This window comes from Sturnira hondurensis, unplaced genomic scaffold (genome assembly GCF_014824575.4).
Source record: "Sturnira hondurensis isolate 20B ecotype Veracruz unplaced genomic scaffold, ASM1482457v3 Scaffold0020489, whole genome shotgun sequence".
NCBI classification, from domain to species: Eukaryota; Metazoa; Chordata; class Mammalia; order Chiroptera; family Phyllostomidae; genus Sturnira; species Sturnira hondurensis.
In genome coordinates this window covers 4,782,587-4,806,162 of record NW_028093120.1, presented here as the reverse complement: position 1 = coordinate 4,806,162, position 23,576 = coordinate 4,782,587, and the positions used below count along the sequence as shown (strand labels likewise).

General features: G+C 34.5%; 1 long non-coding RNA gene across 1 annotated transcript in view; it reads right to left on the bottom strand.

Annotated features, from left to right (window-relative positions):
• Positions 1-3,894: 3,894 nt before the first annotated feature.
• The window catches only part of LOC118975681 (uncharacterized), a 539,098-nt gene continuing 519,416 nt past the window's right edge, over positions 3,895-23,576 (bottom strand). Inside the window, exon 3 of the long non-coding RNA XR_005064112.1 lies at positions 3,895-4,014. This is a non-coding gene — a long non-coding RNA (uncharacterized LOC118975681). The remainder of the gene's footprint in view (positions 4,015-23,576) is intronic.

Below are 23,576 nucleotides of genomic sequence, written 5' to 3'. Positions count from 1 at the left end.
CAAAATCACCTTTGAAAAGGAAGATATTTCAGACCATCAGTGACATTCAGAAAAATACAAAAGGGCAGCTGAAGGACTCCAATGAAGTATTTTGCAGAGTATTTTGAACAATGGAAGAGGCACTGGGAGAACTGTATGAGGCACCAAGGTGCCTACTTTGAAGGAGACTGAGGTGTCATGGTCCTGTGTACAATGTTTCTTGTATCTTGTGTCTTCTTCGATAAATGTCTTTATTTTTCATATTACATTGCTATATATTTAATTGCCTACTTTATTTAATATCCTGGTAAATGGCAATACTATCTACCCATAAAACTAAAATTAAAAAAAGAAACAATTTTCTCTGATTCAAAATATTTGATAATTTACCAAGTCTAATATATTTTTTGTCAAAATATATTTAAAACTTTCATGTCTTGTTAATGTCCTTTTCTACTATCTTATTTTTGGACTTCATCATATTTTGTACTGATTATTTTTAATTTGTATACATTCAGGTTTGCTCTGCACTATAAAGTTCCATTGGTTTTGATAAATTTGCAATGTCACATCCACCATTACAGTATCATGCAGAATAATTTCATCACCATAAAAAATTCATTTTGTGATTCATCCTTTTAATCATTAGCTTACCTCAACCCCTGGCAAATACTGATCTATATAATCTCTATTGTTTTTCCCTTTCCAAAAGATAATATAAACAGGATCATACAATATGTAGTCTATTTAGATTGGCTTTATTCTTCACTTAATAGTAAGCATATTAGGATTCATCCAATTTTTTGTGTGTTGTATAATAGTTCATTAGTATTTACCACTGAAAAGTACTATGTAATATGGAATTTCCAAAGTTTATTTATCCATTCACTTATTAAAGGGCATCTTGCTTATTTAGAGTTTTTGGTGATTATTATTAAAACTTCTATAAACAGTTTTGTGCATCTATTTTGTATATGCATAAGTTTTATAGGACTGGTATTGTATCATTTCATTGATATAAAGTACCTAAAATAAATAAATAGTAGAAAAGAGCTACAAAGTACTAGAATAGAAGTTACCAGGAGCTGGGGGAGCAGGGAACAGGGAGTTATTATTCACTGGGTGCATAGTTTCTATTTGGGTGATGATGGTTGAACAACACTGTGAATGTACTTAACGCCACTGAAATGTACACTTAGAATGGTTAAAATTGTGAACTTTATATTATGTATATTTTATTGCAATGAAAAAAATATATAATTTATTTAAAATATAATATAAAGAGTCCAATTGCTTAATCATATGCTACGATCATTTAACTTTGTAAACATTGCCCAACTGTCTTCCAAAGTCAGTGTACCATTTTCTTTCCTACTAGCACTGAATGAACATTTTTGCTTTCTGCACTTGCATCAGCAATTTGCACTGCTTTTGCCTTTTTGTTTTTCTGAATTTTAGCCATCGTGATATGTGTAGTGGTATCTCATTGTTGTTTAAATTATGAGTCCTTTTTTGCTATGAGGTTTTATATCTCTGTGAAAGCTGTCAGCGTTTCATTGATCACAGCAGACAGTTTTTAAACACAGGGCTGTGTTTCATAGATAAACATACCCAAGGTAATCCATCTTTAAAAAATAAGTAGATACAACCAACAGGGAATACAGCCTGGATCTTCTCGTATTTCTTTAGTTGGTTTTGCTGGTTCAGAAAGCAGCAGCAACATGAAATGTGCTCATAACCTAGTTTAATTACCCTAATCACCTGTAATAGTAATCAAGTCAATGTACCAAAGGGGGTCCTTCTAAAGTTATGCTCACAGACAAATAAAGGCAGCAAGCAGAGAAACCTATAACACAAAATGATGAATAATAAAATAATGAGGTAAATATTGAGTGTAAGTTAGTATTGCCAAGTAACAAGAACATAATAAGGGCTATACCTCCAGAATAATTTGTTAAAACAGAAAGGCAAAGGAGAAAGTTTTGAATGTAATTATCCTTGACAACAGATTCCTTCAACTATCTAATTAATCATAAACAGATATCTACAGCAGAGAAGAAATTAATCTTTTTAAAATAACTATTATATATGCTTAATATTAAGTTTAGATGATTAAACATTAGAAATGTCCTTTGCTTTTAACTTGTTTTTTGCTTTGTCTGTAATATTTGAGTAGCAACTTACCTCCAAGCCCAGCCTCATTTTCCCATATTTCAATGTTTCACTTTACTCTATGAGAAGAAAAGCACTTTGACTCCATATGTGGTAGAAAGCTAGCAATCATGAATCTCACCCCAGGCTGCGTATTTTAATCTTCCCACAACCAGAGTATAATATCTCCTTTAAAGCAAATTTTATTTGGGAGAATAATGAGGGACAAGCAAAGAAAATAAAACTTTGGAGCAACAGGACACACTCCCACTCTTCCTCCACTTAGCATATAAAACACTAGACACTAATTAAATGTAAATATTAGATAAAGTGAAACAAAATATTACATGGACCATTCTTGAACTAAAAATTTACTTGTTTCTTTGAAATTTAAATTTAATTGGACATTTTTTAATTCATCTCATGAGCCTATCTCCAATCCCTTCTTTGATCAGTTCATGAATTGAGAGGAGGATGCTCTTAAGAAGATAAAAGAGAAATAGACTAGATAGATCATCAGGAGAGATGGTGAAACTGCACGGAATGGACCTCAATAAGGTAAATTATTTAAAGATACTTTATTTCATATTTTAGGTAACTATTTCATTAATATACCAGGTTTTTCATTGCACTTACAATGTTTCTAAAATTATTCACTTATTTTTCACTTTTTCACAGGGGGCTCTAAAAATATTTTATAGAGATCTTATTGTATCTTTCATATCTCTTCTTAAACCTGTTTTTTTTTCCTGGAAGCAATGGTGCTCACATATATAATAATAATAATAATAATAATAATAACAACAATAACAACTGTTTTGTTGTATTTGCAGTTAATTACTAGTACTTTAACAAGAAAACATTTTATGTATACTTTAAAAGCCTTTGGATATATGTAAATATGTACATTTAAACATATAACATTCATTTATATGGCTGAAAACACTAGATTCATGTTTGTATATGAAGACATTCCTTTGACTATCAAATGAAGTTTTTGAGCACAATCTAAATTAAAGACGAACTTTTTGGTTTTTAAGAAAACCCTTGAATCATAGATTGTTGGAATTACACTGATATACTTAATAACAGATTATAGCTACTGAGTTAAACCTAATCAAGCTGAAATGTTATGTGTATAAGCATTAAAACCATCATTACAATATAATTCTAGATATTCTTAAAACAAAACTTCTGTCATATTAATGGTTGTATTATGATAGTATTACTCCAAAAAACATAGATTACTTTTGCAGAATAAAATGTCCCATCTTAGATCCAATACATAGAATAACAAAGTCAATCAAAACAAAGCTAGAGAAGCCAAGACAATAACAAAAATGCATTGTGTTAGAGATGCTTCTAAATGTTTGTGTGTGTGTGTAATAAAGACATTATGATTCTGCTTTTATGTGGTAAAATTTAGCATTGTAATGAGATATTATTATAATTACCTCCTACAAATTATAAGTATATATTACCAAATATTATGAAGGCTAACAAACATTCATATATAAATGAAAGACAATGATATTGGGTGACTACTTATTCTATAACATTTATTTAGTATTTTCTAAGTACTTAATTATGTTGAATTTCATCTTACTTTTTGCAATGCTAGCAAACATTGCAAAGGTTGTTTTTCCTTTCTTTTGTTGAACGTATGAATATTGATATATTTAAAAGAACATCTGAATATAATTTCTTATTGAATATTTTTATCCATTTTTGTCATTTGATACATACGGCAAGATTTTTACCTGAAAGACACGCAGCTACTGCCAGAAACAGAATGAGTCTCGAGGAAGAAGTCATGCTTCTTCACTGAGATTTCGGGGGTTGCGTGTGTGAGGCAGCTCTGATGTGTCTTCATTAAAGAATGCCCTGTTGAGACAGACAGCAGTTTTCAAAAACAGAGAAAACGGGCAAACAAAAAAGCAAATGCTTAACCAATTTAAAAATACCATAATAAAATGATAAATAAATTTCATTGCAAAGGTTAGATTAATATATACTGGGATACTGAAACCAATAATACAATTCCCATTACCAAGCCAATAATTTAAGGTGTAGTACCAAACTTCAGAGAAATGATAAACTTTCGCTATCTCATTTATTTATGTTGAATACTCCCTTGCACATAGTAAAAACATCAGGCTCTAGAGGAGATGATTTTTTTCTCACAGGGAATGTATAAGAGCTATATTTATTAAATTAGACACATTATTGTGTAGAGAAAATAGTGTAGAGAAACCAGTTACATTAATATATCCTCTTCTGGCCTAGAAAATAACTAATGATCAATTAGCCAAGTGACTTTACACATGTGCCTGTAGCTGATCTAAATCTTCACAGGGAATTTTTCTCATTTAATTATTAATGTCAACTGCCTTTGTTTATAACTCCTGTGACTATCTGTGTGTTATAGTTCCCTCCTTCGGTGAGCTGCTTCTCTCAGCATATTTTGCTAGCCAAATATAAAGGAAATAAGATTTTCATGAATATTAAATTCTTTTGTCTAATACCATTGTTATACAATAACCAGTGTAGCACATTAATATATGTTAGCTCCATTATTTGCCTGAAAGATACAATAAACATAAAAAATATAAAATTTTAACATGAAACTTCCTTCAAGAACTTTACAAATATTCCTTGGAAATGCCTATAATAAAAAAGTAACTTCTGAGTTTTCAGGAATCAGTGGTGACTTTCTTGGCCAAAAGTGATTAAGTTGAGAAGTAATTGTGCAGTGTATTCATGAAAATAACAATTGCTTCTCAGCAATTGTTCCCCCTTATAAACTTAAGGCTTATTTTCATTTTTTAGAAAACATCTTTAAAATACAGTTAAGCATTCCCCACTCCCAAGCTGTGTTATAATTTCATATAGCCATACCCAAAGAGGAAAATCTCTTATTAATGAATCTTCTATCTGAATAATGTTAATTCCATTTTATTTATATTTTTAAGTCTAAGCTTTGATAATCTCTTTAATTACATGGCTAAGGATCAGTAATGGAGAAGAAAGTTAATGAGTTAATAATGGTTGATTCATGGCTACTGCTTTAACAAAGATTTTTTTATTACTTTTTTCTTTCAAGTAAAGCTGAAATAAATACCATTTGAAGAACAAAAATGACTCAATCACTACTTTTTTTAGTATAAAACATTTTTTACACTACTTTTTTCTGAGAAAGGAAAAGAAGATAAGCAGCACTTCACACAACAATTAGAGGGCCTTAAAGGTGCTAAAACCACCATGCATGAGAACTGGCTATTTGAATTGGAGAATTTTCAGCCCACAAGGAAACTGGCATTTCTCAGATTGTGAGTTCTGAGAAGTTGATACAGATTTGCTTAACTTGTGTTTATGAGCTTCTGTTCCTCAAACTGGTACTTCCATCTTTATTTACAATGTCCTATGTTGTCTGAAACATTCCTCATCAACAAATACAAATATTTTCAGCGTTTTTGCGGGCTGTACCCTGAAAATATCAAAGAGAAAATATTCATGTGCACATGTGCACAGAAGTTAACCACAGACTATGAACCAAATAAGCAGGACACTGTAAGTGTAATATGGACATAAAGCTAGCTATCAAAAGGGGAATCTATACATGCAGATGGCAGGAATTAGGAATGGTACAGAAGTAATGAGATTTGAAGAAGACATTGAGCTGAGACAAATATTTTACTTTCAAATGGGACAGTAGAGAGACAAATAATGAGCACATGAATAAAAGAGTGAATATAAAAGAGTAATTCATACCATAAAAAATAATTCAGAGTGAAAAGACAGTGGGTGGCTAGGATAGAGGGGTCTCCTTTACTAGAGAGAGGTTCATGGAAAGTCTTTCTAATAAGATGATATTTAGGCTCAGTACTCATGTTATAAACATGTCACTATAGAATAATCCTTATACATATATTCTAGCACACTTTTTCAACTTTCAAATAAAAATAGTACACTGAAATGTATTACTTCAGTGTAATAATCAATTTTATGGATAATCCATAAAATTTATTTTATTCATTTTAATAATCCATTTTACGTTAAAATCTCTTCAAATAGAAAGAAGCCTGCATGTGTCAGTGAGTGGTATGTGTGTGCATGTTCATTTTCTAGCATTGTTACAGAACAGGGACTGGGGGGATATGATATACTGTTATAGTATATCATATGCTATATGATATACTATTATGATATACTATACTAGTATATTATCATATACTATATGATATTACTATTAGGTGATCCCCCACTAGGTTCACTATGCCTGCTGCCAGAGGAAACACATCTCTCAATGCCAGAGATTTGTGAAAAGAAAAGGAAACATTTATTTAAAGCTATACAGACTTAAAGTAGTGGTCCAATTTCTTCATTAAAATATTAAAGTCTCACAATACCCACAGTCCTTCCTTCTCCCTCCGCCCTAATCTGGGGTACATTATCTCAGGAATAGAAGTAGAAGTCCATGATTCAGGATCCCTGCAACATCAGCTGTGTTGCTGCCAGGACCTCCAGCTAATCCAAAGCCATATGGTACCTTCTCATGCATGGTCCGCCAGCAAGAGTCCTTTACCCCTTTTCTTCCAGGCAAAGTCCCTCCTGCTTCCTAAGCTATGTGGCAAAAGGGAGCACCCCAAAGCCATGTGGTCCTCACTCTCACTCTCAAAGCTGCAGGGGTCCCCACTCTGTCAAAGCCATGTGGTTCTCTCTTGCCAAATCTGTGGGGATCTCTACTCTGCCAAAGCTGTGTGTTTCTCTCCCTTTGCATGGCTGCTGAGCCTGGGTTTAAATCCCTGTGCCAACCTTCCTCGGCATCCCCATTTCTGATTCCTCCTACAATCGGTTACGCCTGCCAGCATTCCTCTATTATTCCAGGTTTACTGGGCTGCCATAATAAGTCTGGGCAGGTGTGGCCCCATGTCATGGAGCCAGTCTTCTCCAAGCTCTCACACAGGTGCTGTAACCAGGAGGAGCTGCCCCCCAATTACATCTTGGGTGGAAGTCACTTCCATCCCCCTGGCTCAAGGCATGGCCACAGCTATTTAACATATCTATGCAATCAGTTAAAGGTTATAGATATGTTAAATGACCATGCCAGAGGTTAGCTGCAAAGCTGTTGCTGTATAAAATAGCTCTGCATGTTCCTGCTCCATGTGTCCCTTCCCCCAACTCACGCCTGTGGGGAGAAGGGGTGAGGACATCCTGTATATCTTTCTAATACTTCTTGGACACCTTGAGCCCTGGACCCCATTCCAAACCCCTATTTGGGCCCCCCTCTTGGCTGCACCTTGTTACAGCATCAGTGATTGGTCCTTGAGACCTAAACACAAAAACACACCACTTTTTATTTTTAAAATATTTTTTAGATTGTATTTATTTATTATTAGAGAGAAGGAAAGTAAGGGAGAAAGAAAGGGAGAGAAACATCAATGTGTGGTTGTCTCCTGTGCACCCTCAACTGGGGACCTGGCTGGCAACTCAAGCAGTACTCTGATTGGGAATCAAATCAGTGACCCTTTTGCTGACACTCAATCCACTGAGCCCCACCAGCCAGGGCCAAAAAATCATACTACTTTTTGCAAAACCATTATTTTAAGATATCTTAAAATACATTCTCCCTTCTTATACTCCCTCTCTCTCTGTCTCTCTCTCAAAGCAAAAAGTGAATGAAATAAAGAGGAAAGAAATTTCTATTATTGCCTGCCGATCCCTCTCAAGTTCTATAGAAATGATTTCTTATAGTTTGATCCCTTGTAGGCTATCACACAGCAGTTGGAATTATATTTAAAAAAATAAATCAGGCTACTTTACTGCCCTGTTTCAGTGGTTTATTTTTAAGACAAAAATAGTCTACAAGGGCATATATAACCTGGCCCTCTCCTAACTTCCTGATTCCATCTTCTAGCATTCTATACCCCAGTCCCACCATTGTGATTTTCTTGTTGCTCATCAAATATGCCAAGCACTCACTGACTCATTGTTTTCCTTGCCTGGACCCCTTGACCATCAACTCCTACCCTGTGCATAGCTTTAAATCATTGAAGACTGACTGCTCCTCCAACCTTCTTGATCATTCTCCTTGAAAAAGCAAGCCTCCCCGATCATTCCTGTTAGCCCTATGACTGGTTTTTATTACATCGTCCTCAATTTATTTCTCTTCTTAACAATGGTCAGTGCTTGAGTTTATGTAATTTATTTTTTTTACTTTTTATCTTTTTCCTGCTACTTAGATGTAATAAGCATGAAAACAGGAATGTTTATCTTCTTCTCCTTTGTAAACTCAGTATCCAGCACAGAATCTGCTTGTTTTTAGTAATTATTCAATTAATATTTTGAGTAATAATTATTACATAAACTAGAGAGCCTCTTGTGATTTGTCATAATAATACAAAAAAACAGATCACTCTCCCTTAAATTTTCCATATGAGCGACAGCTACCATTTATGTGATTCTATGTGCCAGACACTGTGTTATGCACTTTGCAACACAACCTCTATTAATTAACTTGTTATCTATCATTTAGGAAGAGAACTTGTTCGGATCACATGGTTCATAAAAGCCAGAACTGGGGTCAGAATACTATAGGCCCGTAAGCTGTATCATTTCTTACAGAAGAGCTCAGCAATGTCTACAGCCATGTCTGCACAATTCTCCAGATGCTCTCTTATCTGCCACAGTTAGGAGTGGTATTGGGTTAACAAAAATCTTCTGAAAATCATGTACTCATAACTTAAATGTTATGACTTAAGTAATATAATTTAACTATACGTTCTTTGGCTAATCTTATTATATAAGAATAACATTTTTATTATCTGATGATCAATATTCTGGTGGAAAAATATTTCTTTTAACATCATAAGTGTTTTCCTATATATATATATATATATATCCTGCCTGTAATATACTATATGCAATTTTTTATTTTCTTTAAAGTGGTATAGGAACATACAAAGTCATCTGATGACAGCATCCATGAAGGTTTCGATTGTTTTTATACAGTTTCTCACACATGTCTAACTATTGTTATAGCATTTCCTAAGTTACTCATTTTTTTAAATTTCATCCAAGATTATTAGCTTTTGAGGTCTTTTATCTTTTTTTTTCATACAGCCAATGCTCTCATTTTTGCTGTATTCAGATGTCACTTATTTGCATAATGTTTATTTAAATTACATAGTTACATCAACATGTACAACCTTCGTAAACAGATGGAGGAGGTAATAAAGGCTGTCATTGACTTGGCAAATAAGTACAGTGGAGGTTGAGTAAAAGTGTTTCTACTTTGATTAGTATGTAACAGGGTTACAATATGAGGGTCTTGGATATTAACTTTGTTGAAAAGAATAAAGTGATTAAATATCTCTTTTTCTGTGTACCTAACTATCTCAACTATGCTTCTTTGCTAAGACTGGGGTTAGTGGCACTTCTGCTTGGAATAAGCGCCCTTTACAGTCTGAGCAAGGCCAGGCAAGGCTCACAGAAAAGGAAGACTAAAAAAGAAAGGCCTCTTGAGGAACTATATTCTACATGTCCTTGAAGTTTTCCACCCCAGTGCACCTGGAAAAAAACAAATAATAAAATGCAACAGAAGATGTAGCAGAAAAACAGAAGAATGTGTATGGGTCTCGTTGTGCTTGCTGTCACACACCCCGTGAGGGTCATGCTGCAGTGTCAGGAGGCAGATAAACAGCATTCTCACTCGCTAACATAACCAGAGTGAGTTATGATATTGTGAATCACCAAAAAAACAAATTACATTTGTGTCCTCGACAAAGTACTATGAGTTGTAGATGGAAAACAGAGCTCACTGTGTTTACATATTTTGGAGGTATTCTTTAATGTGATTTTTGACAGTGTAATTAAGCATCAATCTTGTCTATCTTTCTCATCTTTTTAAAACTAAGAACTTCTTTTGACCTTAACAGACCCTGCCATGAAGAAAAGGACACGGCAAAGATTTAAGAAAAACAGCACTAGCCTTCTGAGTCTCCAAGTTAACTTTGTAATTTTATTTTTAATTGTATTCAATATTTTTACTGCTGTTCTATTACAGTTGTCCCAATTTCCCCCCATTGCTCTTTCCTGCCCTGCCCAACCCCCCAACCCCCACAGTCTATCCTCAGCCTGTTGCCTACATCCAGGGGTCACTTGTATTGGTTCTCTAACTAGGCCTCCCCCTTCTTTTGTCTCTTATACCCCTAACCTGAACTTTGTAATTTTATTTAAAACAGAAATGGCTCAACATTATTCAATACTGCATAGTGTACTTAATAAAGACAAGAACCAGAAAAAAAAAACCAAAAAACGAAAACAACAACTCTAGGAGTCTAGTGTCAGAAATATTTTGTGATTCCCATCACCTGGTGATTGCTATAAAAAAGGGTGAAGGCAGAACAGTGGTTCACTGACCTGAGGCCAAGCTCCATGAATATTCTGACCGGACTTGTGTTGGGATACTGAGTCCCATCCATGGCCAGGCAACAGAAGATTTCCCTTTTGGGTAATATCAGAAGTAGGTATCCCAATAAAATGCAGTTCTTAAAATAATACAGATGATATTATAAAAGATTTCAAATGCTTTAATGAACTAATTTGAAAGAAACAAGAACTTATTAAAGATCAAAACTAGATAAAAAAAAGCAGCAACTGATAAATGAAGTTAACTTTCACTGTTAGGCCACTTATCAAATTCCAGTCAACTTTAGGTTGGTGTTCATGGCTTGTCTGAACATGTGGGACAAAATGCAAAGCCTAGGGCTCACATAAGGTAGGTTTTCTAATAAAAATTCCATACAGGGGTGGCCTAAAGTAGGTTTACAGTTGTGTTTGCAAAATACAGTTTACTCTTATATTATTACTTATTATTCATTGTATTATTTAGATGTATTACAACTGTAAGTCTACTTTGGCTCACCCCTATATAGCTAGGATGCCAAAGGAGACAAAAGTATTGTTTGGATAAGCTAGAAATATCTCTCCAGAGAGATTACTACACAGAGAATAATAAAAGAAAAATTTCAGTCTCAAACCATGAGAATGGATGAAGGGAAAAAGAAAATCTCACAGTCAAAAAAGTTATTGGTAATATTCACAATATATACAGAAAAACAAGTTATTACGAGCAATAATTAATAGAAACAGTAGAAGTCAAAATCAGATGTTGCAGATATCCAATAACTGACTTTTCAGACAGAGATTATAAAACAAAAGTATGTGATCTGTAGAAACAGAGATGAAGAAATTATCTAGCGTGAAGCCCAGAAAGATAAATGGGTAGATAATATAAAAGATAAACAGAATAAAAGGTATATATATGTATATATATAATATATGCAGATTTCCATATAGTGAAAGAGTATGGGACAAAGTTATATGCAAGAATGTAATTGCTAAAATTTTCCAGAACTAAGGAAATTAAAAAATTTTGAGATTCAGGAAGATTTGGAAAAAAAAAAGAAAATTGAACACCTAGGCAAATCATATTGAAAATGACAAATACCAAAGATTCTTTAAAAAGCCAGAGATAAAAACAGGTATTAGCTATAAAAGTAAGAAAATCAGGATCTCATTTGACTTAATAATAGATGTAATGGGGTCCAAAAACAATGGAATAATGTGCTGGTAATAGATAACTATCAATCTATAACTGTAAACACAGCAAGAAATTCAGGATGGTGGAGGAGTAAGTAGAGGCTACACGAACCTCCTCCCAAGACAAATCTGGAAATTACAACTAAATTGTACAGAAATCATCCTGAATAACTAATTAAACACTAGTTGGAGAGAAGCCGTATCACCAAGGACAGACAGAGGAAACCACTCCACCACGACATGACTGGTAAGGAGAAAGGAACAGTACAAGATGGCTGATTAATAGGCAGCCGCTAAGGTTCCAGAGGGATAGTTCCACTTTGGGGGGTTTCCCTCTGAGAATTGTGGGGTCTAAACTCCATGATGGCTCTCCAGCTTATAGCACCAAATTTGGAAGGGAACCCAAACAACATCCAGCTGTGAAAAGCAGCAAGGTTTCTGTCTTCCAGGGAGAGATTGCTAGAAATTCAGAGAGCCTTTTAAAGGGCTAATGCCCAAAATTTCATTTGCAGACACTTACCCTGGGCTCTGGCAGAGTGGGCTAGAAATGCTTGAGTAGAATCTGGGGTTGGGGGCTCTGGGGAGAGAACTGGAAGAACAGTTGCCAGGATCGAAGTGAAATCAGCCTGAGGGGAAGCAGTAGCCCCACCCATAGGAATTACTCTGCCCTACCTGTGGAGGTTAAGCCAGGCTACTAAGTAGAGCAAAAGGCTATATCATTAATTAGTTCAATAAACCAAGTCAGGTCTTTGGGAGCTCTAAGAGACTTCAGCTGATGCCCCTCCAGGCCTGGTGCTGATAGAAGTTAGCTGTGGTGCTCACCCTGGTTCTTTCTGCACAAAAACAGGTGCAGCAAAGAGAATCACATGCTGTGGATTGCTAATAGATCCAAACATGTTGACCAGGCTAGTCACAAGCAGCGTATAATAGAATCTTCACAAATCTACCTAATACATAGAAACAAATATGAAGAGACAGACAAAATGGGAAGACAAAGAAAAAAACTCCAAATGAAAGAATAAGAGAATTCTCCAGAAAAAGAGCTAGATGAAATGGAGGCAAGCAATTTATCAGATAGAGGCTTTAGACTTCAATTTTATTTCTGTTTTTAACCAGCATCTAAGGGTTGAGGCTTTAGAATAATGACTATAAAGATACTCAACAGCCTGAAAAAAAGACATAGAAACCAAAAAAATGACCAGTCAGAAATAAAGAATGCAAAAGACATACAAGTCTAGGAAGCTCAGAAAGTCCCAAATTAGACATAAAAAGACATACACTGAGACACATCATCATTAAAATCACAAGGCTTAAAGATTAGGAGAGAATCATAAAAGCCAGAAGAAAAAGCAAGTAGTTACATACAAGGGGCACCAATAAGTCTGTCCTCTGATTTCTCCACAGAGACATTTCAGGCCAGAAGGAACTGGTATAAAATATTCAAGGTGATGAAAAGCAAGGACTTAAAACCAAAGGTACTTTACCTAGCAAGGCCATCATGTAAAATTGAAGGAGAAATAAGGAGTTTTCTAGACAAGATAAAGCTAAAAGAGCTTGTTAACATCAAACCAGTTCTACAACAAATGTTAAAGGGCTTATTTTATTTTATTTTTTTAATTATTTAAAAATTTATTTTTCAATTACAGTTTACATTCAATATTATTTTGTATTAGCTTCAGCATAGATGTACAGCATAGTGCCTAGACAAAGAAGAAGAAGAAAGTGTTCCCCCTCAATATTTCCAGTACCCCCTGGCACCGTACACAGTTACTACAACATTATTGACTATATTTCCTATGCTGTACTTTATATTCCAGTGATAATTTGTAACTGCTAATTTGTACTTCACCTTTTTTACCCAGTCCCCCAATTTTCTCCCTTCTGGTAACCATCAGTCTATTCTCTGTATCTATGAGTCTGCTTTCTATTTTGTTTGTTTATGTTATTCTTTAGATTCCACTTATAAGTGAAATCATATATTTGTCCTCCTCTGACTTATTTCAATTAGCATAGTACCCTCTGGGTCCATCTGGGCTGTTGCAAAGGGTAAGATAAAGGGCTTATTTTAAAAAGAAGAAGAAAAAGGGAAAAGAAAAAACAGAGGATAAGACTCTAACAATACAATGACACTAAATTGTATCTATCAATAATCACCTTAAATGTAAATGGCTTAAATTATCCAAGCAAAAGATATAGGGGAGCTGAATGAATAAGAAAACAAGACCCATATATTTGTTGCCTCCAAGAGACTCACCTCAGATCAAAAGATACACACAGACTAAAGGCAAAGGGATAAAAAAAGATATTTCATGCAAATGGAAAGGGGTGAAAAAGTGAGTTAGCCATACTTACATCTGTCATAATAGATTTTAAAACCAAGTCCACAGTAAGAGACAAAGAAGGGAACTACATAATGATAAAGAGAACAATTCAACAAGAGGATATAAATCTAATGAACATTTACTCACCCAACATAGGAGCACATAAATATATAAAGCAAATCTTGATGGACATAAAGGGAGAGATCAATTGAAATACAGGCAGAGTCGAGGATTTAACACCCTGTTGACTTCAATGGATAGGTCTTCCAGACAGATAATCAAAAAGAAGGAATCAGCCTTAACTGACACACTAGATCAAATGGATCTAATTGATATCTTCAGATCATTTAACCCCAAAGCAGCAGAATATACATACTTTTCAAATGCACATGGAACATTTGCTAAGATAAACCACATGTTATGACACAAAACAAGTCTCAGTCCTTTTAAGAATATTTAGATCATATCAAGCTTCTTCTCTGACCACCATGCTATGAAACTAGGAATCAATCACAAGAAGAATATTGAAAAATATGCAAAGACATGGAAGCTAAATAATGTTATTAAACAATGAATTGGTCAACAACAAGATCAAGGAAGAAACCAAAATATACCATGAAACAGTTTAAAATGAGGACACAACAATTAAAAATCTGTGCCACACTGGGAAAGCAATCTTAGGAGGAAAATTCATACCATTTAAAGTTTACCTAAAAAAAGAAGAAGAAGAAAAAGTTCAAATACATAATCTAACTTTACACTTGAAGGAACTTGAAAAATCCCAAGAGAGTAGAAGGAAGGAAATAAACGGTCAGAGCAAAAATAAACAAAACAGAGTCTAAAAACACGATACAAAAGATCAATGGATCCAAGAGCTGGTTCTTTGAAAACATAAACAATATTGACAAAACTTAACCAGACTCATGAAGAAAAATGAAGACCCAAATAAATAAAATCAGAAACGAAAGAGGAGAAATAACAACTGACACGAAGGAAATACAAAGAATTGTAAGAAAATATAATGAACAACTATATGCCAATAAACTGGACAACCTGAATGAAATGGGTAAATCCCTAGAAACATACATATTCCAAAACTAAATCAGGAAGAATCAGAGAATCTGAATAAACTGATTACACCTAATGAAATTGAAGCAGTTAATCAAAAACTCTCAACAAACATAAGCCCTGGACTGGATAGCTTCACAGGTAACTTTATTAAACATTCTGATAACTAACTCCTCTTCTTCTTAAATTATTCCATAAAATTCAAGAGGAGGGAAAGCTTTCAAGCTCATTTTAAGAGGCCTGCATTGTACTAATTCCAAAAGCAGATAAAGACACTACAAAGAAAGAAAATTATGGCCAATATCACTGAGGAATATAGACACTAAAATCCCCAACAAAAGATTTATAGACTGCATAGAGCAATGCATCAAGATCACACACCATGATCAAGTGGATTTATCTCAGGAATGCAAGGTTGATACAACACTCACAAATCAATAAATGTGATTCACCACATAAACAAAATGAAAGTTAAAAAATATATGATCATATAAAGAGACACAGAAATAGCATTTGATAAAATCCAGGACTCATTTATAATAATAACTCTCAGCAAAATGGGGTTAGAAGGAATATACCTAAACATGACAAAGGCCATACATGACAAATTCACTACCAGCTCATATTCAATGGACAAAAAGTATAAACATTCCTTAAGATCAGGAATACTACAGGGATGTCCACTTTCACCTCTCTTATTCAACATAGTACTGGCCACAGTGATCAGAAAAGAAGAAATAAAAGGCACCCAAATTAAAAAGGAAGAAGTAATACTTTCATTATTTGCAGGTGACATGATACGTGGAGAATCCTAAAAATTCCACCAAGAAACTACTAGAACTGATCAATGAATTTAGCAAAGTAGCAGGATACAAAATTAGTATTCAGAAATCAATTGCATTATTATATGTCAATAACAAACTAACAGAAAGGGAAATTAAGAAAACAATCCCATTCACAATGACTACAAAAAAATAACATACCTAGGAATAAACCCAACCAAGGATGTAAAAGACCTATACTGAGAAAATTACATGACACTGAAGAAATAAATTGAAGAAGTTATGAATAAGTGGAAGCACATACCATGTTCCTGGACAGGAAGAATTAACATAATCAAAATGTCCATACTACCCAAAGCAATCTATAGATTCAATGCAATTCCTATAAGATTCCAGTGACTTGAAAAATAATTAAATAAATTTAAAAAAAGAAAAAAAATTCCAATGATATATTTGACAAAATGAGAACAAATATTTTAAAAATTTATATGGAACCACAAATGGCCCCACATAGTACAGTGATCATCAGAATGAAGAACGGAATTGGAGGCATATCAAACTACACCACAAGGTCATAGTAACAAAAACAGCATGGTACTACCATAAAAACAGACATGACAAATTGGTTAATGGAACAGAATAAAGAGCCCAGAAATAAACCCACACCTTTATAATCAATTATTATTCTACAGAGGAAGCAAGCAAACACAATGATCTAAAGATAGTTTATTCAATAAATGGTTTGGGGAAAATTGGACAGATAAGTGCAGAAAAAGGAAACTAGACTACCTTCTTATACCTTACACAATAAAAAACCCAAAATAGAGCAAAGACACATATGTTAGACTCAAAACCATAAAAATTGTAAAAGAAAACACAAGCAGCAAAGTCTCAGACATTGCTCATAGCAACATTTTATCAGATATATCTCCCCAGGCAAGGGAAACAAAAGAAAAAGTAAACAAATGTGACCACATCAAACTGAAAAGTTTTTGCACAGCAAAGGAAATCATCAACAAAATAATAAGACAGCCCACAGAATGGGAGAAAATATTAGCCGATACATCTGATATTCAAAATGTAGAAAAAACTTATAACACTCAACACCAAGAACACAAAAAATCCAATTAAAAAATGGACAAAGGATTTGAATAGACGCTATCCAAAGGGAACATACGGGTGGCTAATAAACATATGAAAAGATGCTCAATGTCACTAATCATCAGAGAAATGCAAATTAAAACCACAATGAGATATCATCTCACATCTGTCAGAATGGCTATCATCAATAAATCACCAAACAACAAATGCTGCTAGGGATATGGAGAAAGGGGAACCCTTTTGCAATGTTTTTGAGAATACAGATTGGTTCAGCTACTATGCAAAATAGCATAGAGTTACCTAAAAAAAAAATGGATCTGCCTTTCAACTGAGTAATCTCACTTCACTTCTGGGAATATATCCTAAGGAATTCAAAAACACTGATTAGAAAGAACATAAGCACTTCTATGTTCATTGCAACATTATCTACAATTAACAAGACATGGAAGCAGCCCAAGTGTCCGTCAGTAGGTGAGTAGATAAAACCACTGTGAGGCACTTACCCAATGGAATACTACTCAGCCATAAAAAAGAAGAAAGATTTACCCTTTGTGACAGTATGGATGGACCTGAAGAACATTACGCTAAGTGAAACAAGCTAGTTAAAGGAAGACAAATACCATATGATTTCACTCATATGTGGAGTCCAATGAAAAAACTGAACAAAAACAAAAATGGAGACAGACTCGGATGGAGAGCTGATGACAGCTGGCAGGGAGAGAGGCAGGTTAGGTGGGGAGGTACTGAGTAAAAAGCAAAAAAGACTCATGGGCATGGACAATAGTATTGTGAATGCTGGGGGTAGGGTCATGTAGAGTGAATAAGTGGTAATGGTAAAAAATACAATAATGATTAAATAAAAATGAATAAATAAACAACAAAAATTAGAGGGCAGGAGTTAAAGTTTTTTCTACTCAGTCAAATACTGACAGATCAGGTATATCATAATAAAGCTAGGGGAACAACTGAGTTTGTCAACAGTAAATCTTTAAAAAATAATACATGAGAGTCATCAGATAGAAGGAAAAAGATAATTGCACTGGGAAGCTCTAAAATGAATAGAAGGCACATGAGAAGTTAACTCCTATGTTTGCTATGTTTACTATATTCCTGGAGTATTCTACCTGTTTTGGTTCTGGGAACTCATTTAATACATAGAACTCTATAGTGTAAATCTGTTATTCTCAGGTTAAAGATGGTAAGTCCGAGGTATAAAGATTTTAGTAAATTTTCTAAGATTGTACAGCTATTTGGTAATGAAGAGGAATTCTATATTTAAAACTCTTATATATAGAATTTAGCATATATACAACTTTTCATATTTCCTGTAACACAGAAACCTAAATTACTTAGTATAACATTAGAAGGTCTCCAAAGTCTGATACAAACTATGCATCTTGTCACATCTCCCATTAGTTTATTTCAACATGTTAGAGCTCAGCTAATTAAAATAATTTTTCATTTGCAAACCTAATTAGGATTGTACATCTTCCAGGAAGTGCCCGCGCTCACACCCCAATCATCAAATTCTTTATTTCAAAATATCTAGTTGTGAAAGGGATAAAATAAGTTATTAAGTTGCTTCCTTAACGGCAAGTAAAGTCTTGATTTCACAATGGATTTTTGGTATCCAGTCTGCGAGACAGGGCCAACAGGGCTGGCTACTACTGCCCAAGGGAGAGAAGTAGGAAATCAAGTCTGCAAGTAACAAAGAATGCATAAGCCTGAAAAAGAAGTTTGAAATGCTATCCTAAATATTGGCATAATTTAAAAAACTATTTTTATAGCCTAACTCAGTTTCTAAAGTTCTCAGATACTTTCCAATACTATTTAATTTTGCCATATAAAGTACACAGGGCCCTGGCTGGTGTAGCTCAGTGGATTGAGCACAAGCCTGGGAACCAGAGGATCGTGGTTCGGTTCCCAGTCAGGGCACATGCCTGGGTTGCAGGCCGGTTCCCTGCAGGCCAACTCCCAGCAGGGGACACGCCAAAGGCAACCATACATTGATGTTTCTCTCCCTCTCTCCTTTCCCCTCTAAAGATAAATAAATAAATAAAATCTTTTAAAAAAAGTACACAGGAACAAATGCCTCTCCATTTCTCTTTTTCCAGACTGGAAGAGCAGATGTGAAAAAGTGATGGGATTTGCCTAATATCTCACATAATTCAACAGCAGCATCTGGATTTACACTCCTGTGTTTTTATTCCTAGTCTGGAGAGCTAAATATTGTAATATGTGCAAGTTGCTATTTCCATTTTCTACTGATGAGAAAATGTAAATTCAGAGTTGTTGGAGAATTTAAAATAACACATTTCTAAATGTTTAAACAGAGGTTCTCTTGAAAATGAAAGACTTATGACTCAAACCCTGTTTTCTCTCAGGAAGAGGAAGGGGAGTTCGTGAATAATGAAAAAGAGGCCTGGGTTATTGCATTCTAGAAAACTAACCAGTGAGAGCATGTGTTCAGGATTTCACAAGAGAAAGTAAGCTAATGGAGCACTGAGTAAAGAGTTTTAAGTGCATAATTTCACATGTATATTCTGTTCATTATCAAACAGCAAAAGGTTGGTAAAGATTTAAGATGCATATAAATTTGTTTTCTGATGTAGTAAAGTTAGTCTTTAGGAGAAGTTCAATGGTTTGACAGAAAGAATGATGTACGCAGAAACTGAGGAAACCCAAAGGGTCATGAGTTCTAATGATTTCCTTTGCATAATATGATACAAGATTTTAGAGTCATGGTCTGTAGCAAGAGAGATAGATCCATATTTATACTGGCATTTAATTTTCCTTTAATTTATTTATATATGGGAAAATACTCTTTTGAAGACAGTTAAAATAACAATAATAGTGCTCACTTAATCTTGATTAAATTGGTTTGAGTGATTTACCTAAATGTTAACCTATCTGTCCTCAGAAAATAGATGATTTTCATCTGGCACCTTCATCTGGCGGTAGAGACTAGAGAGCCAAACTGTATTTAAACAGTGTCTTGGTTTAGGCACTAATTAGGATACACCCGAGGCAAAGTTTGAAAGGGCTAATAACAGTCCCCTCGGGAATCATACACGTCTTTGTTCTTTGTTTCCATATGAAAATGTTTTGCCTACAAATTTTATATTCTCTAAAGACAAGGAACATAGGGCTGCTCATGGACAAAACAAACAAACAAAACTTGGAAATATGCCTCATATAGTATTGTTATAAAATATTAGGCAGCTCCCCTGGAGGTATTTGACTAGTGCTATGACAACAATCGGTAGCTGTGGTCTATGTTGTTTACAAAGGATTTCTAAAGAAATCTCAATGAGGGAAAAAGAGAGACTATAGGAACGTGCACTGTATCTTTGTCTACTTCAAACTTTAATACAAATGACGACTATGGATATTTTTTCACACGGTAACTGCAGAGAAGCAATGGGATCAACTCAATAGGGACTAGTAAGGAAAATTAAAACAAACAAGCACACAAACAACTCCATTTGGGGCAAAGGGCAAAGCCAAGTTCCTGATAAACTGCCTCTCTACTGTAGCTTCTTCCGTCTGTATCATGCAACTCCAGCCTTTCCTGATTCTCAGCAGTTTTACCTGATTTCATCAAGTCCTTGAAGCCTCACGGATAAAAAGTCTAAAAACCCAAAATGAACACTATATTTCCCTACATTGTTTCTCCTAACTCAATTAAATAGCTTAAAACTTTCTTAAATTTTAGTACACAAAATTGCAAATATAGGTAAACTATGAAAGGCAAGATGTACTTCTATGAATCATATCCCTCAACACCAAATAATTCAAGTGAGAACTTTATTTAGAGTGCTTAGACCCTGCCAGGAGTAAGAGTCTCCGAGGCCATCTAAGACAGCACTCCGCCAGGAATCTCAAGGGCTCAGAGCCATTTCAGTTTCAGTACCATGAATACAGTCCACTTATTGTAATCTGATAACTGAGAGAACTGCAAAGTGTAATGCCGCGGTCCGGCCGCAGCTTATCTAAGGGTCCCACAGGTGAGAGTAGGCGTCGGCGCTGGGTAACAGGCAACTACACAGCTCAAAGGCAGGTGAAGCACTGTTCCATTTATTGCAAGTACAAGCTGATTTTTTATATTTTCATTTTGGCATAGATTAACATTTTGCAGGTATTTTGTTTGATAAGTAGAAACAATCAATACAAAGGTAACCATGGAAAGTACGAAAGTTCCCGTAGTGTCAGTTATGTTAAACAAAAGTTATTTTGACCAGGAGGACGATTAATCAGACAATTTGAAATAGTTCTGTGTACACAGTTTGAATGTCTTACTGTTTATTAAAGTTCTCAGAATTTGTCATGGGCAACAGGTACGCTTAGACCGAGCAGAGGTTAGGAAATTCATTATAAGCCTTTGTAATGTCTAACTTAGCTATCTATCTTGCTGTCTAAAATGTTTTTTGTATACTGTGGACTCTAACTCCTTGGTAGTTGTTTCTATGTGCTTAGTTTGTAATAGCTAACCAGCTTCTTCTGTTTTTATGCCTGTCTAATTCTAATTGATATATAATCCTATTCAAGGTAAAGGAGGGGCTGTTACTCTAACAACTCTTTGACAATCAGGGGCTATTTTCTTAAAGGGGTTTTTGCTATTCTATGAGGCAGTTCTGTGGGAATACATATTTTTCCCTGAACTGTTCTTTCTTGGGTGGCTTTCACAGGAACAAATAAGTAAAGTACGATGCCTTAATTCAGCCAGGGTGATATTGCTTAGGACTTGAGACATCTGTTGTTTTTTTTCTCTGAGAGTGGTCATTAATTCTAGGAGATTCCAAATTATCAGAAGTGCAAAGGTTAGAATACTAAGAAACAGTAAGAATAAAAGCAACACCATATATCCACTAATGCCACATCCGTCCTGCTGGAAAACACTTCTGTGAAACCGTCATCTCCAAGTCGTGACTGTGTCAACCAACATGGTTAGAAAACGCTTCTGCGAAGCCTTTGTCCCCAAGCCATGACTGTGTCAGCCGACCTGGTTAGCACTGGACGTGGCAGTGTAAGATATGTCGTGTAATAGTTTCCTTTCCATAGCATTAAGTTGCTAGACTTAGTTCCTATATGACATGTATAGTTACTCCAGGCTATTCCACATCCTTAAAGCCCATTAATCAAGAACTTTTCATATTCACATTTAATAACAATTTACATATTTTTATATATTTCATCTTGCCAGCAAAATAACACTTTATTGTTGAAGATGACATCCATAAATTAATATTTCAAATAAGTGAAATCAAGAAATTAGTGAAGGAAAAATAGATTCTTCTATTTCATAACTTAAAGTAAGCAGTATATTATATATCACATATCATTTTTCTACACTATAAAATACCATTTTTGCCATGTATAGGGTACACTTTTTGCCAGAATTTTTGAGGGAAAAAACAAGGATGCACATTATACATGGGTAGCACTAATTTTTTATCTATATATTTTTAATGATTTTATTTATGCTTATGTGTTAAAAGTGCAACTCTAGAAGGCAATAATGATATCCATATGCAAAATACAATAATACATGAAACAAGCATCTAAATATAAGTAAATAAAACATTGAATTAAAACTAAAGATTTTTTCATTAAACTTTGGTCCCAAAACATGTGTCTGCATTATACACAGCAAAATACGCTAATTATAGATTCACAAGGAGATAGTAGGAAATAAAAGTAAAAGAAGGTCCTAGGCAACTTCCACCTTTCTTCCTCCAATGTTAGCATCGTATATAACTAAAGAATAGTGTAAGAACCATGAACCGTGTATTGATACAGATATGGTTTATTCAGATCTCATTACTTGCATGCACTCTTGTGTGTGTATCTGTGTAAGTGCATGTGTTTAGTTTTATGCAATTTTATTCCATGTGTAGCCTTCATGTAACTACTACCCTAGTCAAGAGGCAGAACTGTTGAATCACTATAGAGGTTCCTCATTCTGCCTTTATAGCCTTCTCTACCACCTCCCTCTCTCTGAAGCCTAATCCCCAGAAACCCATAGAGACATGCACTGCATTATAATGTTTGGGTCAACAATGGAACACATATACAGTGGTGGTTTCATAAGACTGATTATAAAGGAACTGAAAATTGATCTCCTACTGACCTTGTAGCTGTCCTAATGTTGTAAGGCAATGCATTACTCACGTGTTTGTAGTGATGCCAGTATAAAGAACCTACTGTGTTGCCAGTTGTATAACACACAATTATTTATAGTACAGCAGTAATTTTCAAACATGTTCATCTCATGGCACACATAAACTAATTACTAAAATTTGGCGACAATCAAAAAATATTTTATATTATTTTATGTTGATGATCTGACAAAAAATAGGTATAATTTTTATTCATACATATCAGAAAGCTATCATTGTGTTGGCTGTTGTCATTTTTTTTACTTGACAGTATAAAGGAAAAGAGGCCAGAGCCCCTGACTAAATAGTCAGGTATTGCATGTTTTAAAAATTCTTGCAGCGCAGTGGTTGAAAATTGCTACACTATATAATACTTGAAAATAATAATAAACAACTATGTTACTGGTTTGTGG